Source organism: Electrophorus electricus, chromosome 9 (assembly GCF_041902795.1).
Source record: "Electrophorus electricus isolate QZ-2024a chromosome 9, ASM4190279v1, whole genome shotgun sequence".
NCBI lineage: Eukaryota > Metazoa > Chordata > Actinopteri > Gymnotiformes > Gymnotidae > Electrophorus > Electrophorus electricus.
Genome location: NC_137505.1, coordinates 26732241 through 26752935, shown reverse-complemented (window position 1 = coordinate 26752935; position 20695 = coordinate 26732241).

Sequence of the window (20695 nt, the reverse complement as noted above, 5' to 3'; positions counted from 1 at the left end):
ATATATAGTACTATACATATATTAGTATCACTTTTATTGGAGCCTAAAGGCTAACATTCATTATTAGTTATGTTAGTATTATTGCATTTCCATAGTACTTACCCTTGAGGGACCTGTTATGCTCCTCCTCCTCCTGCTGTTTCTGCAGGAGCTCTGTCTCCTCCTGCTGCTTGTGTTTCAGCATCTCCTGAAGAACCTGCAGCTCCTTCTGCTTCTGCAACCTCAACTCCTTCAGCTGCTCCAACAAACTGTTCTCCAACTCCTCCTTCTCACACCGCAAACACTCCAATCGGGCCACAGGCCCCACTAGTGACACAGAACCACACACACACACACACACACACACACACACACACACACAAAGAGAGAGATAAACATGTATAAATGTATAAGAATTTGTGGATAAAATTATTATGAGATTATTCATAATCAAACGACTACACTACACAACCACTTCTTCCTTTTATTTACATATTATACAGATATTTACATTTTATTTACCCGCGTGCGTCTCTCTTCTCCAAGGTAGCGGAGAGATATGAAAGGATAAAAGGGGAAAAGAATAAAATGCACGTCGGTTTTAAATTCGCAGGCTACCTGCGCTGAAGGCGTGGAAAACGAGCACGTGACGGAAAGGCTTCCGTACCCGATGGGTCCAAATCACATGCCCAGCAAAGTAGCCTTAAACCTGGACACACAATGGAGACCATTTGACCCTTTAAAATCATACTACAACAAGACTTCCAGGCCCAAGAGGTCACACAGTCATGCCCAGCAAAGTAGCTCTGGGCCTGGGCACACTTCACGCAGTTTGACCCTTTAAATAATACTACAACCAGACTTCCAGGCACAAGAGGTCACACAGTCATGCACAGCAAAGTAGCTCTGGGCCTGGGCACACTTCATTCACTTTGTACCTTTAAATCATACTACTACTACTACCAGACTTCCAGGCCCAAGAGGTCACACAGTCATGCATAGCAAAGTAGCTCTGGGCCTGGGCACACTTCATTCACTTTGTACCTTTAAATCATACTACTAGTACTACCAGACTTCCAGGCCCAAGAGGTCAAACACAGTCATGCACAGCAAAGTAGATCTGGGCCTGGGCACACTTCAATCAATTTGTGCCTTTAAATCATACTACTACTACCAGACTTCCAGGGCCAAGAGGTCACACAGTCATGCACAGCAAAGTAGCTCCGGGCCTGGGTACACTTCACGCAGTTTGACCATTTAAATAAAACTAGAAACAGACTTCCTGGCCCAAGAGGTCACACAGTCATGCCCATCAAAGTAGCTCTGGGCCTGGGCACACTTCACGCAGTTTGACCCATTAAATAATATTACAACCAGACACATACAGGTGCGCACATATACACATTCTTTTTAATTTCTTCACATCTGCAGACTAGAGTAAGCTGAGGGTATAGTGTTAAACCATGTACTACATAAACAGTATATAGTATATATACAGAGGATATAATGTTAAACCAGGTACTACATACAGAGTATATAGTTTGACCAAAAGTTCGTGCTGATCTTTGATCTCCTGGTTCTTCATCTCCAGCGCCACTTTCAGACTCAATGTCCTCCTCTATGGGCTGGTATAACACACACACGAATCATCACTACAGCCAGTACAATGGAAAGGTGGGAATGTGTACCGAATGTGTACTGACGTTATAAGTGAAAGGTGGAGGTACTGGTGGATGTGTACTGACACTATAAGGGATCTCTACCTGCAGTGACAGTCTGAGCTTCTCAAGTTCTTCCTCCAGAGATTTCTTCTCCTGTTCACAGGCCATTTTCATATCTGCCAGAGCAAGTATCATTACTGCTGGACATAACACAGATTGTATATACTACATAATTACTACTGAATATATAAAATATAATATATATAGTACTATACATATATTAGTATCACTTTTATTGGAGCCTAAAGGCTAACATTCATTATTAGTTATGTTAGTATTATTGCATTTCCATAGTACTTACTCTTGATGGACCTGTTATGCTCCTCCTCCTCCTGCTGTTTCTGCAGGAGCTCTGTCTCCTCTTGCTGCTTGTGTTTCAGCATCTCCTGAAGAACCTGCAGCTCCTTCTGCTTCTGCAACCTCAACTCCTTCGGCTGCTCCAACATATTGTTCTCCAACTCCTCCTTCTCACACCGCAAACACTCCAATCGGGCCACATGCCCCACTAGTGACACAGAACCACACACACACACACACACACACACACACACACACACAGACACACACACACACACACAGAGAGAGATAAACATGTATAAATGTATAAGAATTTGTGGATAAAATTACTATGAGATTATTTATAATCAAACGACTACACTACACAACCACATCTTCCTTTTATTTACATATTATACAGATATTTAGAGATATTTACATTTTATTTACAAGCGTGCGTCTCTCTTCTCCAAGGTAGCGGAGAGATATGAAAGGATAAAAGGGGAAAAGAATAAAATGCACGTCGGTTTTAAATTCGCAGGCTACCTGCGCTGAAGGCGTGGAAAACGAGCACGTGACGGAAAGGCTTCCGTACCCGATGGGTCCAAATCACATGCCCAGCAAAGTAGCCTTAAACCTGGACACACAATGGAGACCATTTGACCCTTTAAAATCATACTACAACCAGACTTCCAGGCCCAAGAGGTCACACAGTCATGCCCAGCAAAGTAGCTCTGGGCCTGGGCACACTTCACGCAGTTTGACCGTTTAAATAAAACTAAACCAGACACATACAGGTGCGCACATATACACAGATACACATTCTGTTTAATTTCTTCACATCTGCAGACTAGAGTAAGCTGAGGGTATAGTGTTAAACCAGGTACTACATAAACAGTATATAGTATATATACAGAGGATATAGTGTTAAACCAGGTACTACATACAGAGTATATAGTATACATACAGAGTATATAGTTTGACCAAAAGATCGTGCTGATCTTTGATCTCCTGGTTCTTCATCTCCAGCGCCACTTTCAGACTCATAATGTCCTCCTCTATGGGCTGGTATAACACACACACGAATCATCACTACAGCCAGTACAATGGAAAGGTGGGAATGTGTACTGAATGAGTACTGACGTTATAAGTGAAAGGTGGAGCTACTGGTGGATGTGTACTGACACTATAAGGGATCTCTACCTGCAGTGACAGTCTGAGCTTCTCAAGTTCTTCCTCCAGAGATTTCTTCTCCTGTTCACAGGCCATTTTCATATCTACCAGAGCAAGTATCATTACTGCTGGATATAACACAGATTGTATATACTACATAATTACTACTGAATATATAAAATATAATATATATAGTACTATACATATATTAGTATCACTTTTATTGGAGCCTAAAGGCTAACATTCATTATTAGTTATGTTAGTATTATTGCATTTCCATAGTACTTACTCTTGATGGACCTGTTATGCTCCTCCTCCTCCTGCTGTTTCTGCAGGAGCTCTGTCTCCTCTTGCTGCTTGTGTTTCAGCATCTCCTGAAGAACCTGCAGCTCTTTCTGCTTCTGCAACCTCAACTCCTTCAGCTGCTCCAACAAATTGTTCTCAAACTCCTCCTTCTCACACCGCAAACACTCCAATCGGGCCACAGGCCCCACTAGTGACACAGAACCACACACACACACACACAGACACACACACACACACACACACACAGAGAGAGAGATAAACATGTATAAATGTATAAGAATTTGTGGATAAAATTACTATGAGATTATTTATAATCAAACGACTACACTATACAACCACATCTTCCTTTTATTTACATATTATACAGACATTTAGAGATATTTACATTTTATTTACCCGCGTGCGTCTCTCTTCTCCAAGGTAGCGGAGAGATATGAAAGGATAAAAGGGGAAAAGAATAAAATGCACGTCGGTTTTAAATTCGCAGGCTACCTGCGCTGAAGGCGTGGAAAACGAGCACGTGACGGAAAGGCTTCCGTACCCGATGGGTCCAAATCACATGCCCAGCAAAGTAGCCTTAAACCTGGACACACAATGGAGACCATTTGACCCTTTAAATAATACTACAACCAGACACATACAGGTGCGCACATATACACAGATACACATTCTGTTTAAATTTCTTCACATCTGCAGACTAGAGTAAGCTGAGGGTATAGTGTTAAACCAGGAACTACATAAACAGTATATAGTATATATACAGAGGATATAGTGTTAAACCAGGTACTACATACAGAGTATATAGTATACATACAGAGTATATAGTTTGACCAAAAGATCGTGCTGATCTTTGATCTCCTGGTTCTTCATCTCCAGCGCCACTTTCAGACTCATAAAGTCCTCCTCTATGGGCTGGTATAACACACACACGAATCATCACTACAGCCAGTACAATGGAAAGGTGGGAATGTGTACTGAATGTGTACTGACGTTATAAGTGAAAGGTGGAGGTACTGGTGGATGTGTACTGACACTATAAGGGATCTCTACCTGCAGTGACAGTCTGAGCTTCTCAAGTTCTTCCTTCAGAGATTTCTTCTCCTGTTCACAGGCCATTTTCATATCTGCCAGAGCAAGTATCATTACTCCTGGATATAACACAGATTGTATATACTACATAATTACTACTGAATATATAAAATATAATATATATAGTACTATACATATATTAGTATCACTTTTATTGGAGCCTAAAGGCTAACATTCATTATTAGTTATGTTAGTATTATTGCATTTCCATAGTACTTACTCTTGATGGACCTGTTATGCTCCTCCTCCTCCTGCTGTTTCTGCAGGAGCTCTGTCTCCTCCTGCTGCTTGTGTTTCAGCATCTCCTTAAGAACCTGCAGCTCCTTCTGCTTCTGCAACCTCAACTCCTTCGGCTGCTCCAACAAACTGTTCTCCAACTCCTCCTTCTCACACCGCAAACACTCCAATCGGACCACAGGCCCCACTAGTGACACAGAACCACACACACACACACACACAAAGAGAGAGATAAACATGTATAAATGTATAAGAATTTGTGGATAAAATTATTATGAGATTATTTATAATCAAACGACTACACTACACAACCACTTCTTCCTTTTATTTACATATTATACAGATATTTACAGATATTTACATTTTATTTACCCGCGTGCGTCTCTCTTCTCCAAGGTAGCGGAGAGATATGAAAGGATAAAAGGGGAAAAGAATAAAATGCACGTCGGTTTTAAATTCGCAGGCTACCTGCGCTGAAGGCGTGGAAAACGAGCACGTGACGGAAAGGCTTCCGTACCCGATGGGTCCAAATCACATGCCCAGCAAAGTAGCCTTAAACCTGCACACACAATGGAGACCATTTGACCCTTTAAAATCATACTACAACCAGACTTCCAGGCCCAAGAGGTCACACAGTCATGCCCAGCAAAGTAGCTCTGGGCCTGGGCACACTTCTCGCAGTTTGACCCTTTAAATAATACTACAACCAGACTTCCAGGCACAAGAGGTCACACAATCATGCACAGCAAAGTAGCTCTGGGCCTGGGCACACTTCATTCACTTTGTACCTTTAAATCATACTACTACTACTACCAGACTTCCAGGCCCAAGAGGTCACACAGTCATGCACAGCAAAGTAGCTCTGGGCCTGGGCACACTTCATTCACTTTTTACCTTTAAATCATACTACTACTACTACCAGACTTCCAGGCCCAAGAGGTCAAACACAGTCATGCACAGCAAAGTAGCTCTGGGCCTGGGCACACTTCAATCACTTTGTGCCTTTAAATCATACTACTACTACCAGACTTCCAGGGCCAAGAGGTCACACAGTCATGCACAGCAAAGTAGCTCTGGGCCTGGGCCACTTCACGCAGTTTGACCATTTAAATAAAACTAGAAACAGACTTCCTGGCCCAAGAGGTCACACAGTCATGCCCATCAAAGTAGCTCTGGGCCTGGGCACACTTCACGCAGTTTGACCCTTTAAATAATACTACAACCAGACACATACAGGTGCGCACATATACACAGATACACATTCTGTTTAAATTTCTTCACATCTGCAGACTAGAGTAAGCTGAGGTTATAGTGTTAAACCAGGTACTACATAAACAGTATATAGTATATATACAGAGGATATAGTGTTAAACCAGGTACTACATACAGAGTATATAGTATACATACAGAGTATATAGTTTGACCAAAAGATCGTGCTGATCTTTGATCTCCTGGTTCTTCATCTCCAGCGCCACTTTCAGACTCATAATGTCCTCCTCTATGGGCTGGTATAACCCACACACACGAATCATCACTACAGCCAGTACAATGGAAAGGTGGGAATGTGTACTGAATGTGTACTGACGTTATAAGTGAAAGGTGGAGGTACTGGTGGATGTGTACTGACACTATAAGGGATCTCTACCTGCAGTGACAGTCTGAGCTTCTCAAGTTCTTCCTCCAGAGATTTCTTCTCCTGTTCACAGGCCATTTTCATATCTGCCAGAGCAAGTATCATTACTGCTGGATATAACACAGATTGTATATACTACATAATTACTACTGAATATATAAAATATAATATATATAGTACTATACATATATTAGTATCAATTTTATTGGAGCCTAAAGGCTAACATTCATTATTAGTTATTAGTTATGTTAGCTCTGTCTCCTCCTGCTGCTTGTGTTTCAGCATCTACTGAAGAACCTGCAGCTCCTTCTGCTTCTGCAACCTCAACTCCTTCAGCTGCTCCAACAAACTGTTCTCCAACTCCTCCTTCTCACACCGCAAACACTCCAATTGGGCCACAGGCCCCACTATTGACAGAACCACACACACACACACAGACACACACACAGACACACACACAAAGAGAGAGATAAACATGTATAAATGTATAAGAATTTGTGGATAAAATTATTATGAGATTATTCATAATCAAACGACTACACTACACAACCACTTCTTCCTTTTATTTACATGTTATACAGATATTTACAGATATTTACATTTTATTTACCCGCGTGCGTCTCTCTTCTCCAAGGTAGCGGAGAGATATGAAAGGATAAAAGGGGAAAAGAATAAAATGCACGTCGGTTTTAATTTCGCAGGCTACCTGCGCTGAAGGCGTGGAAAACGAGCACGTGACGGAAAGGCTTCCGTACCCGAAGGGTCCAAATCACATGCCCAGCAAAGTAGCCTTAAACCTGGACACACAATGGAGACCATTTGACCCTTTAAAATCATACTACAACCAGACTTCCAGGCCCAAGAGGTCACACAGTCATGCCCAGCAAAGTAGCTCTGGGCCTGGGCACACTTCACGCAGTTTGACCGTTTAAATAAAACTAGAAACAGACTTCCTGGCCCAAGAGGTCACACAGTCATGCCCAGCAAGGTTGCTTTAAACGTGGGCACACTTCAGACCGTTTCACTCTTTAAATCATTCAAAGCACCACATTTCAAGGTCCAAGAGGTCACAGAATCATGCCCATCAAAGGAGCTCTGGGCCTGGGCACACTTTACGGAGTTTGACCCTTTAAATAATACTACAACCAGACACATACAGGTGCGCACATATACACAGATACACATTCTGTTTAATTTCTTCACATCTGCAGATTAGAGTAAGCTGAGGGTATAGTGTTAAACCAGGAGCTACATAAACAGTATATAGTATATATAAAGAGGATATAGTGTTAAACCAGGTACTACATACAGAGTATATAGTATACATACAGAGTATATAGTTTGACCAAAAGATCGTGCTGATCTTTGATCTCCTGGTTCTTCATCTCCAGCGCCACTTTCAGACTCATAAAGTCCTCCTCTATGGGCTGGTATAACACACACACGAATCATCACTACAGCCAGTACAATGGAAAGGTGGGAATGTGTACTGAATGTGTACTGACGTTATAAGTGAAAGGTGGAGGTACTGGTGGATGTGTACTGACACTATAAGGGATCTCTACCTGCAGTGACAGTCTGAGCTTCTCAAGTTCTTCCTCCAGAGATTTCTTCTCCTGTTCACAGGCCATTTTCATATCTGCCAGAGCAAGTATCATTACTGCTGGATATAACACAGATTGTATATACTACATAATTACTACTGAATATATAAAATATAATATATATAGTACTATACATATATTAGTATCACTTTTATTGGAGCCTAAAGGCTAACATTCATTATTAGTTATGTTAGTATTATTGCATTTCCATAGTACTTACTCTTGATGGACCTGTTATGCTCCTCCTCCTCCTGCTGTTTCTGCAGGAGCTCTGTCTCCTCCTGCTGCTTGTGTTTCAGCATCTCCTGAAGAACCTGCAGCTCCTTCTGCTTCTGCAACCTCAACTCCTTCAGCTGCTCCAACAAACTGTTCTCCAACTCCTCCTTCTCACACCGCAAACACTCCAATCGGGCCACAGGCCCCACGAGTGACACAGAACCACACACACACACACACACACACACACACACACAGACAAAGAGAGAGATAAACATGTATAAATGTATAAGAATTTGTGGATAAAATTATTATGAGATTATTTATAATCAAACGACTACACTACACAACCACACCTTCCTTTTATTTACATATTATACAGATATTTAGAGATATTTACATTTTATTTACCCGCGTGCGTCTCTCTTCTCCAAGGTAGCGGAGAGATATGAAAGGATAAAAAGGGAAAAGAATAAAATGCGCGTCGGTTTTAAATTCGCAGGCTACCTGCGCTGAAGGCGTGGAAAACGAGCACGTGACGGAAAAGCTTCCGTACCCGATGGGTCCAAATCACATGCCCAGCAAAGTAGCCTTAAACCTTGACACACAATGGAGACCATTTGACCCTTTAAAATCATACTACAACCAGACTTCCAGGCCCAAGAGGTCACACAGTCATGCCCAGCAAAGTAGCTCTGGGCCTGGGCACACTTCACGCAGTTTGACCGTTTAAATAAAACTAGAAACAGACTTCCTGGCCCAAGAGGTCACACAGTCATGCCCAGCAAGGTTGCTTTAAACGTGGGCACACTTCAGACCGTTTCACTCTTCAAATCGTTCAAAGCACCACATTTCAAGGCCCAAGAGGTCACAGAATCATGCCCATCAAAGTAGCTCTGCGCCTGGGCACACTTCACGCAGTTTGACCCTTTAAATAATACTACAACCAGACACATACAGGTGCGCACATATACACAGATACACATTCTGTTTAATTTCTTTACATCTGCAGACTAGAGTAAGCTGAGGGTATAGTGTTAAACCAGGTACTACATAAACAGTATATAGTATATATACAGAGGATATAATGTTAAACCAGGTACTACATACAGAGTATATAATTTGACCAAAAGATCGTGCTGATCTTTGATCTCCTGGTTCTTCATCTCCAGCGCCACTTTCAGACTCATAAAGTCCTCCTCTATGGGCTGGTATAACACACACACGAATCATATCTGCAGCCAGTACAATGGAAAGGTGGGAATGTGTACTGAATGTGTACTGACGTTATAAGTGAAAGGTGGAGGTACTGGTGGATGTGTACTGACACTATAAGGCATCTCTACCTGCAGTGACAGTCTGAGCTTCTCAAGTTCTTCCTCCAGAGATTTCTTCTCCTGTTCACAGGCCATTTTCATATCTGCCAGAGCAAGTATCATTACTGCTGGATATAACACAGATTGTATATACTACATAATTACTACTGAATATATAAAATATAATATATATAGTACTATACATATATTAGTATCACTTTTATTGGAGCCTAAAGGCTAACATTCATTATTAGTTATGTTAGTATTATTGCATTTCCATAGTACTTACTCTTGATGGACCTGTTATGCTCCTCCTCCTCCTGCTGTTTCTGCAGGAGCTCTGTCTCCTCCTGCTGCTTGTGTTTCAGCATCTCCTGAAGAACCTGCAGCTCCTTCTGCTTCTGCAACCTCAACTCCTTCAGCTGCTCCAAGAAACTGTTATCCAACTCCTCCTTCTCACACCGCAAACACTCCAATCGGGCCACAGGCCCCACTAGTCACACAGAACCACACACACACACACACAGAGAGAGATAAACATGTATAAATGTATAAGAATTTGTGGATAAAATTATTATGAGATTTATAATCAAACGACTACACTACACAACCACATCTTCCTTTTATTTACATATTATACAGATATTTAGAGATATTTACATTTTATTTACCTGCGTGCGTCTCTCTTCTCCAAGGTAGCGGAGAGATATGAAAGGATAAAAGGGGAAAAGAATAAAATGCACGTCGGTTTTAAATTCGCAGGCTACCTGCGCTGAAGGCGTGGAAAACGAGCACGTGACGGAAAGGCTTCCGTACCCGATGGGTCCAAATCACATGCCCAGCAAAGTAGCCTTAAACCTGGACACACAATGGAGACCATTTGACCCTTTAAAATCATACTACAACCAGACTTCCAGGCCCAAGAGGTCACACAGTCATGCCCAGCAAAGTAGCTCTGGGCCTGGGCACACTTCACGCAGTTTGACCGTTTAAATAAAACTAGAAACAGACTTCCTGGCCCAAGAGGTCACACAGTCATGCCTGGGTCTGGGCACACTTCACGCAGTTTGACCCTTTAAATAATACTACAACCAGACACATACAGGTGCGCACATATACACAGATACACATTCTGTTTAATTTCTTCACATCTGCAGACTAGAGAAAGCTGAGGGTATAGTGTTAAACCAGGTACTACATAAACAGTATATAGTATATATACAGAGGATATAGTGTTAAACCAGGTACTACATACAGAGTATATAGTATACATACAGAGTATATAGTTTGACCAAAAGATCGTGCTGATCTTTGATCTCCTGGTTCTTCATCTCCAGCGCCACTTTCAGACTCATAATGTCCTCCTCTATGGGCTGGTATAACCCACACACACGAATCATCACTAAAGCCAGTACAATGGAAAGGTGGGAATGTGTACTGAATGTGTATTGACGTTATAAGTGAAAGGTGGAGGTACTGGTGGATGTGTACTGACACTATAAGGGATCTCTACCTGCAGTGACAGTCTGAGCTTCTCAAGTTCTTCCTCCAGAGATTTCTTCTCCTGTTCACAGGCCATTTTCATATCTGCCAGAGCAAGTATCATTACTGCTGGATATAACACAGATTGTATATACTACATAATTACTACTGAATATATAAAATATAATATATATAGTACTATACATATATTAGTATCACTTTTATTGGAGCCTAAAGGCTAACATTCATTATTAGTTATGTTAGTATTATTGCATTTCCATAGTACTTACTCTTGATGGACCTGTTATGCTCCTACTCCTCCTGCTGTTTCTGCAAGAGCTCTGTCTCCTCCTGCTGCTTGTGTTTCAGCATCTCCTGAAGAACCTGCAGCTCCTTCTGCTTCTGCAACCTCAACTCCTTCAGCTGCTCCAACAAACTGTTCTCAAACTCCTTCTCACACCGCAAACACTCCAATCGGGCCACAGGCCCCACTAGTGACACAGAACCACACACACACACACACAGACACACACACAGACACACACACACACACACACACAAAGAGAGAGATAAACATGTATAAATGTATAAGAATTTGTGGATAAAATTATTATGAGATTATTCATAATCAAACGACTACACTACACAACCACTTCTTCCTTTTATTTACATATTATACAGATATTTACATTTTATTTACCCGCGTGCGTCTCTCTTCTCCAAGGTAGCGGAGAGATATGAAAGGATAAAAGGGGAAAAGAATAAAATGCACGTCGGTTTTAATTTCGCAGGCTACCTGCGCTGAAGGCATGGAAAACGAGCACGTGACGGAAAGGCTTCCGTACCCGATGGGTCCAAATCACATGCCCAGCAAAGTAGCCTTAAACCTGGACACACAATGGAGACCATTTGACCCTTTAAAATCATATTACAACCAGACTTCCAGGCCCACGAGGTCACACAGTCATGCACAGCAAAGTAGCTCTGGGCCTGGGCACACTTCACGCAGTTTGACCGTTTAAATAAAAGTAGAAACAGACTTCCTGGCCCAAGAGGTCACACAGTCATGCCCAGCAAGGATGCTTTAAACGTGGGCACACTTCAGACCGTTTCACTCTTTAAATCATTCAAAGCACCACATTTCAAGGCCCAAGAGGTCACAGAATCATGCCCATCAAAGTAGCTCTGCGCCTGGGCACACTTCACGCAGTTTGACCCTTTAAATAATACTACAACCAGACACATACAGGTGCGCACATATACACAGATACACATTCTGTTTAATTTCTTCACATCTGCAGACTAGAGTAAGCTGAGTGTATAGTGTTAAACCAGGTACTACATAAACAGTATATAGTATTTATACAGAGGATATAGTGTTAAACCAGGTACTATATAGAGAGTATATAGTTTGACCAAAAGATCGTGCTGATATTTGATCTCCTGGTTCTTCATCTCCAGTGCCACTTTCAGACTCATAATGTCCTCCTCTATGGGCTGGTATAACACACACACGAATCATCACTACAGCCAGTACAATGGAAAGGTGGGAATGTGTACTGAATGTGTACTGACGTTATAAGTGAAAGGTGGAGCTACTGGTGGATGTGTACTGACACTATAAGGGATCTCTACCTGCAGTGACAGTCTGAGCTTCTCAAGTTCTTCCTCCAGAGATTTCTTCTCCTGTTCACAGGCCATTTTCATATCTGCCAGAGCAAGTATCATTACTGCTGGATATAACACAGATTGTATATACTACATAATTACTACTGAATATATAAAATATAATATATATAGTACTATACATATATTAGTATCACTTTTATTGGAGCCTAAAGGCTAACATTCATTATTAGTTATGTTAGTATTATTGCATTTCCATAGTACTTACTCTTGATGGACCTGTTATGCTCTTCCTCCTCCTGCTGTTTCTGCAGGAGCTCTGTCTCCTCCTGCTGCTTGTGTTTCAGCATCTCCTGAAGAACCTGCAGCTCCTTCTGCTTCTGCAACCTCAACTCCTTCAGCTGCTCCAACAAACTGTTCTCCAACTCCTCCTTCTCACACCGCAAACACTCCAATCGGACCACAGGCCCCACTAGTGACACAGAACCACACACACACACACACACACGCACACACAGAGAGAGATAAACATGTATAAATGTATAAGAATTTGTGGATAAAATTATTATAAGATTATTTATAATCAAACGACTACACTACACAACCACTTCTTCCTTTTATATACATATTATACAGATATTTACATTTTATTTACCCGCGTGCGTCTCTCTTCTCCAAGGTAGCGGAGAGATATGAAAGGATAAAAGGGGAAAAGAATAAAATGCACGTCGGTTTTAAATTCGCAGGCTACCTGCGCTGAAGGCGTGGAAAACGAGCACGTGACGGAAAGGCTTCCGTACCCGATGGGTCCAAATCACATGCCCAGCAAAGTAGCCTTAAACCTGGACACACAATGGAGACCATTTGACCCTTTAAAATCATACTACAACCAGACTTCCAGGCCCAAGAGGTCACACAGTCATGCCCAGCAAAGTAGCTCTGGGCCTGGGCACACTTCACGCAGTTTGACCGTTTAAATAATACTACAACCAGACTTCCAGGCACAAGAGGTCACACAGTCATGCCCAGCAAGGTTACTTTAAACGTGGGCACACTTCAGACCGTTTCACTCTTTAAATCATTCAAAGCACCACATTTCAAGGCCCAAGAGGTCACACAGTCATGCACAGCAAAGTAGCTCTGGGCCTGGGCACACTTCACGCAGTTTGACCGTTTAAATAAAACTAGAAACAGACTTCCTGGCCCAAGAGGTCACAGTCATACCCAGCAAAGTACGTTTAAACCTGGAAACAAATCAGATCCTTTCTGTCATTCAAAGGAATGGGCCTGCAACTCACAACCACATCCCCAGTGAAGCGCACCGTCACCCAGCCACACTACGCCACCTTGCCCGTCCTGGAACAACCACACCTCCAGGGCACCACATGCCAATCTCTCATGCCCAGCAAACTGCAACCTCACGCAGCCAGGCCACACACTGTCTCCCCTTGTACCGTCCAGGGACGAACTCCTCCACAAACCTAGTGTTCACGCACACACACGCAATTACAACGAATTGGTGGAGAACTTTGAAACAAACGTGCTGACTTTGAATACTCACATCTAGGCTGGGCCAGGTCCAAACGGCCTGCAGCTCGGTGCGCATCACCTCCATGACTGTCCCTAACGAACGCCACCTGCCACGCTTTCGGCCCGTCCCTGGCGGCATTAAAAAATCGTAGCGTGATAACGATGGTTCCGATCCGCGTGCCGCTCGAAGGCGATTACAGGGGAGATGCAGCCCTTTCCAAAGAGCCATGAACAGACTTTCTACTCCCAAGGAGCCCAAAGATATTAAGCCGGAAATATGTCCTACTCGCGTCTTTTCTACGCCGCGCACCACATTTAAAAAATCGTATCGTAAGAACGGTGGGTCCGATCCGCGTGCCGCTTAAAGGCGATTACAGGGGAGATGCAACCCTCTCCAAAGAGCCATGAACAGACTTTCTACTCCCAAGGACACAAGAGATATTAAGCCGCAATGACGTCCGACGCGCGCATTTTCTCCGCCGCGCACCACATATAAAAAATCGTAGCGTGAAAACAGTGGGTTCGATCCGCGTGCCGCTCGAAGGCGATTACAGGGGAGATGCATCCCTTTCCAAAGAGCCATGAACAGACTTCCTACTCCCAAGGAGACAAGAGATATTAAGCCGCAATGACGTCCGACGCGCGTCTTTTCTCCGCAGCTCACCACATTTAAAAAAATCGAAGCGTGAAAACCGTGGGTTCGATATAGTATACATACAGAGTATATAGTTTGACCAAAAGATCGTGCTGATCTTTGATCTCCTGGTTCTTCATCTCCAGCGCCACTTTCAGACTCAATGTCCTCCTCTATGGGCTGGTATAACACAGACACGAATCATCACTACAGCCAGTACAATGGAAAGGTGGGAATGTGTACTGAATGTGTACTGACGTTATAAGTGAGAGGTGGTGGTACTGGTGGATGTGTACTGACACTATAAGGGATCTCTACCTGCAGTGACAGTTTGAGCTTCTCAAGTTCTTCCTCCAGAGATTTCTTCTCCTGTTCACAGGCCATTTTCATATCTGCCAGAACAAGTATCATTACTGCTGGATATAACACAGATTGTATATACTACATAATTACTACTGAATATATAAAATATAATATATATAGTACTATACATATATTAGTGTCACTTTTATTGGAGCCTAAAGGCTAACATTCATTATTAGTTATGTTAGTATTATTGCATTTCCATAGTACTTACTCTTGATGGACCTGTTATGCTCCTCCTCCTCCTGCTGTTTCTGCAGGAGCTCTGTCTCCTCCTGCTGCTTGTGTTTCAGCATCTCCTGAAGAACCTGCAGCTCCTTCTGCTTCTGCAACCTCAACTCCTTCAGCTGCTCCAACAAACTGTTCTCCAACTCCTCCTTCTCACACCGCAAACACTCCAATCGGGCCACAGGCCCCACTAGTGACACAGAACCACACACACACACACACACACACACACACACACACAAAGAGAGAGATAAACATGTATAAATGTATAAGAATTTGTGGATAAAATTATTATGAGATTATTTATAATCAAACGACTACACTACACAACCACATCTTCCTTTTATTTACATATTATACAGATATTTAGAGATATTTACATTTTATTTACCCGCGTGCGTCTCTCTTCTCCAAGGTAGCGGAGAGATATGAAAGGATAAAAGGGGAAAAGAATAAAATGCACGTCGGTTTTAAATTCGCAGGCTACCTGCGCTGAAGGCGTGGAAAACGAGCACGTGACGGAAAGGCTTCCGTACCCGATGGGTCCAAATCACATGCCCAGCAAAGTAGCCTTAAACCTGGACACACAATGGAGACCATTTGACCCTTTAAATAATACTACAACCAGACACATACAGGTGCGCACATATACACAGATACACATTCTGTTTAAATTTCTTCACATCTGCAGACTAGAGTAAGCTGAGGGTATAGTGTTAAACCAGGAACTACATAAACAGTATATAGTATATATACAGAGGATATAGTGTTAAACCAGGTACTACATACAGAGTATATAGTGTACATACAGAGTATATAGTTTGACCAAAAGATCGTGCTGATCTTTGATCTCCTGGTTCTTCATCTCCAGCGCCACTTTCAGACTCATAATGTCCTCCTCTATGGGCTGGTATAACACACACACGAATCATCACTACAGCCAGTACAATGGAAAGGTGGGAATGTGTACTGAATGTGTACTGACGTTATAAGTGAAAGGTGGAGCTACTGGTGGATGTGTACTGACACTATAAGGGATCTCTACCTGCAGTGACAGTCTGAGCTTCTCAAGTTCTTCCTCCAGAGATTTCTTCTCCTGTTCACAGGCCATTTTCATATCTGCCAGAGCAAGTATCATTACTGCTGGATATAACACAGATTGTATATACTACATAATTACTACTGAATATATAAAATATAATATATATAGTACTATACATATATTAGTATCACTTTTATTGGAGCCTAAAGGCTAACATTCATTATTAGTTATGTTAGTATTATTGCATTTCCATAGTACTTACCCTTGAGGGACCTGTTATGCTCCTCCTCCTCCTGCTGTTTCTGCAGGAGCTCTGTATCCTCCTGCTGCTTGTGTTTCAGCATCTCCTGAAGAACCTGCAGCTCCTTCTGCTTCTGCAACCTCAACTCCTTCAGCTGCTCCAACAAACTGTTCTCCAACTCCTCCTTCTCACACCGCAAACACTCCAATCGGGCCACAGGCCCCACTAGTGACACAGAACCACACACACACACACACACACACACACACACACACACACACACACACACACACACACACAAAGAGAGAGATAAACATGTATAAATGTATAAGAATTTGTGGATAAAATTATTATGAGATTATTTATAATGAAACGACTACACTACACAGCCACTTCTTCCTTTTATTTACATATTATACAGATATTTACAGATATTTACATTTTATTTACCCGCGTGCGTCTCTCTTCTCCAAGGTAGCGGAGAGATATGAAAGGATAAAAGGGGAAAAGAATAAAATGCACGTCGGTTTTAAATTCGCAGGCTACCTGCGCTGAAGGCGTGGAAAACGAGCACGTGACGGAAAGGCTTCCGTACCCGATGGGTCCAAATCACATGCCCAGCAAAGTAGCCTTAAACCTGGACACACAATGGAGACCATTTGACCCTTTAAATAATACTACAACCAGACACATACAGGTGCGCACATATACACAGATACACATTCTGTTTAAATTTCTTCACATCTGCAGTCTAGAGTAAGCTGAGGGTATAGTGTTAAACCAGGAACTACATAAACAGTATATAGTATATATACAGAGGATATAGTGTTAAACCAGGTACTACATACAGAGTATATAGTATACATACAGAGTATATAGTTTGACCAAAAGATCGTGCTGATCTTTGATCTCCTGGTTCTTCATCTCCAGCGCCACTTTCAGACTCATAATGTCCACCTCTATGGGCTGGTATAACACACACACGAATCATCACTACAGCCAGTACAATGGAAAGGTGGGAATGTGTACTGAATGTGTACTGACGTTATAAGTGAAAGGTGGAGGTACTGGTGGATGTGTACTGACACTATAAGGGATCTCTACCTGCAGTGACAGTCTGAGCTTCTCAAGTTCTTCCTCCAGAGATTTCTTCTCCTGTTCACAGGCCATTTTCATATCTGCCAGAGCAAGTATCATTACTGCTGGAAATAACACAGATTGTATATACTACATAATTACTACTGAATATATAAAATATAATATATATAGTACTATACATATATTAGTATCACTTTTATTGGAGCCTAAAGGCTAACATTCATTATTAGTTATTAGTTATGTTAGCTCTGTCTCCTCCTGCTGCTTGTGTTTCAGCATCTACTGAAGAACCTGCAGCTCCTTCTGCATCTGCAACCTCAACTCCTTCAGCTGCTCCAACAAACTGTTCTCCAACTCCTCCTTCTCACACCGCAAACACTCCAATTGGGCCACAGGCCCCACTAGTGACACAGAACCACACACACACACACACAGACACACACACACACACACACACAAATTAGCAAGTCATATAGTGTAGAAATAGATAGATGTTATTCAGGGACCTCATTTATAAAACTTTGTGGATTCCAAAGTGAAAGTGTGTGTATTCTGCACAAATAACAGGAAATGGCATATACCCCCCAAAAACTTAGATTTCTAAAGCCTCGAGTATGAATTATTGGGAGATAGAGGCGACAATGCAGCGCTAAAGACAAAAAAGGAATTTTAACCACAGGTATGAGTGCCAGCACCAGCAACCGCAGGTGTGAGTGGCATTATATTTACATTTACCCTCCACATCCTTTGTGTCTGTGTATTCGTCCTCGATGCGTCCAGCACACCAGCTCCAGAAACGCCTCATTTTTCCTCTGTCCTCTTCAGTGTCTTTCCACAGACTGATCTGTAAAGGTGTTCATGGGATTCCCCTCACGTGTGACATCGGGCCACAGGACATATGGGGTTCTAAAGTTCCAAGAGCGTAGATGAGTTGTTTTTCTTTGAATTTCCTAATTTCATTGCTGCCATAGCAGCAACTGGCAATGCAAACAGACGTGTCATTAATGCAGTGACTCTACCTCAACCTGGATTGATCAACCATGTACGGCTCACCGGAGACTGTGATACGTATAACATCCCAAAGTGTACTTAATTCTGAGCAAAATCTAACTAGCCTCATTACTGCTGAACTATGAGGGGCCATTTAGGGAGAAATCAGGGAAACACTACTTGTACATACATATGAAACATTTTCACATAAATAGCCTACTACTTACATTTGTGTATAATAATTTAAACTCGCATATACACGCACTTGCCCACTCAATCTCTGGTGCGTAAACAAAGAGTTGCACTATGCTTATGTTGGTATGGGGGTGTCTGTGTGTATATAACAATTTTCAGTGCGCCCGGAAGTCATTTCATTGTCATTTCAAGGCAGATATTTAACATGTGTACAGTGCGTATAATAGACAGAGGAAGACTGTTGAACTATTAATATTAGGACGGTTATTGACATCTGTGTAATGAGTAGTGCTTCTCTTAATGACAACTGTAACTGTTTTCCCATATAGAATTGTGTGCCTTATATTGTTTGGAGGAACTTTTTCTTCTCATTTAGAAATATGTGGACTAAGTGCTCAGATTGTCTTATTACTTATTATGCTCAGTCTCACCATTTTTGGCAGATTTCACCACGTTATTACGAACGTGGATACGTTATCTTATAATTATAAGCAGTGTGAGATGTGAAGCTAAGCGAAGCACATGTGCAGAATTTCTAACAATAGCCTGTTTTGTATAGCCTGGCTAACTGACCAATCAGTGAAATTAAATGTGGTTGCTGAGCCTGTTGCAGCTGGGTCAATTTAATTTGATTTCATTGTGTTTAATTTTAAACTCAGCTGCGTGCCATGAGACACAAGTTAATCTGAGCATTTTTTGTTCTAACGCCGACTTAACCTAGCCATGTTTTACAGATATCTTGAAATAATTGAGGTTCATCGCTAGAGGGTGCTGTTCATCTTTTTTTTTCTTTTCTTCTATTATTGATCAGGAAAAAACGATAAAATAGAGAATTTGTGGATAAAATTATTATGAGATTATTTATAATCAAACGACTACACTACACAACCACTTCTTCCTTTTATTTACATATTATACAGATATTTAGAGATATTTACATTTTATTTACCCGCGTGCGTCTCTCTTCTCCAAGGTAGCGGAGAGATATGAAATGATAAAAGGGGAAAAGAATAAAATGCACGTCGGTTTTAAATTCGCAGGCTACCTGCGCTGAAGGCGTGGAAAACGAGCACGTGACGGAAAGGCTTCCGTACCCGATGGGTCCAAATCACATGCCCATCAAAGTAGCCTTAAACCTGGACACACAATGGAGACCATTTGACCCTTTAAAATCATACTACAACCAGACTTCCAGGCCCAAGAGGTCACACAGTCATGCCCAGCAAAGTAGCTCTGGGCCTGGGCACACTTCACGCAGTTTGACCCTTTAAATAATACTACAACCAGACTTCCAGGCACAAGAGGTCACACAGTCATGCACAGCAAAGTAGCTCTGGGCCTGGGCACACTTCATTCACTTTGTACCTTTAAATCATACTACTACTACTACCAGACTTCCAGGCCCAAGAGGTCACACAGTCATGCACAGCAAAGTAGCTCTGGGCCTGGGCACACTTCATTCACTTTGTACCTTTAAATCATACTACTACTACTACCAGACTTCCAGGCCCAAGAGGTCAAACACAGTCATGCACAGCAAAGTAGCTCTGGGCCTGGGCACACTTCAATCAATTTGTGCCTTTAAATCATACTACTACTACCAGACTTCCAGGGCCAAGAGGTCACACAGTCATGCACAGCAAAGTAGCTCCGGGCCTGGGTACACTTCACGCAGTTTGACCATTTAAATAAAACTAGAAACAGACTTCCTGGCCC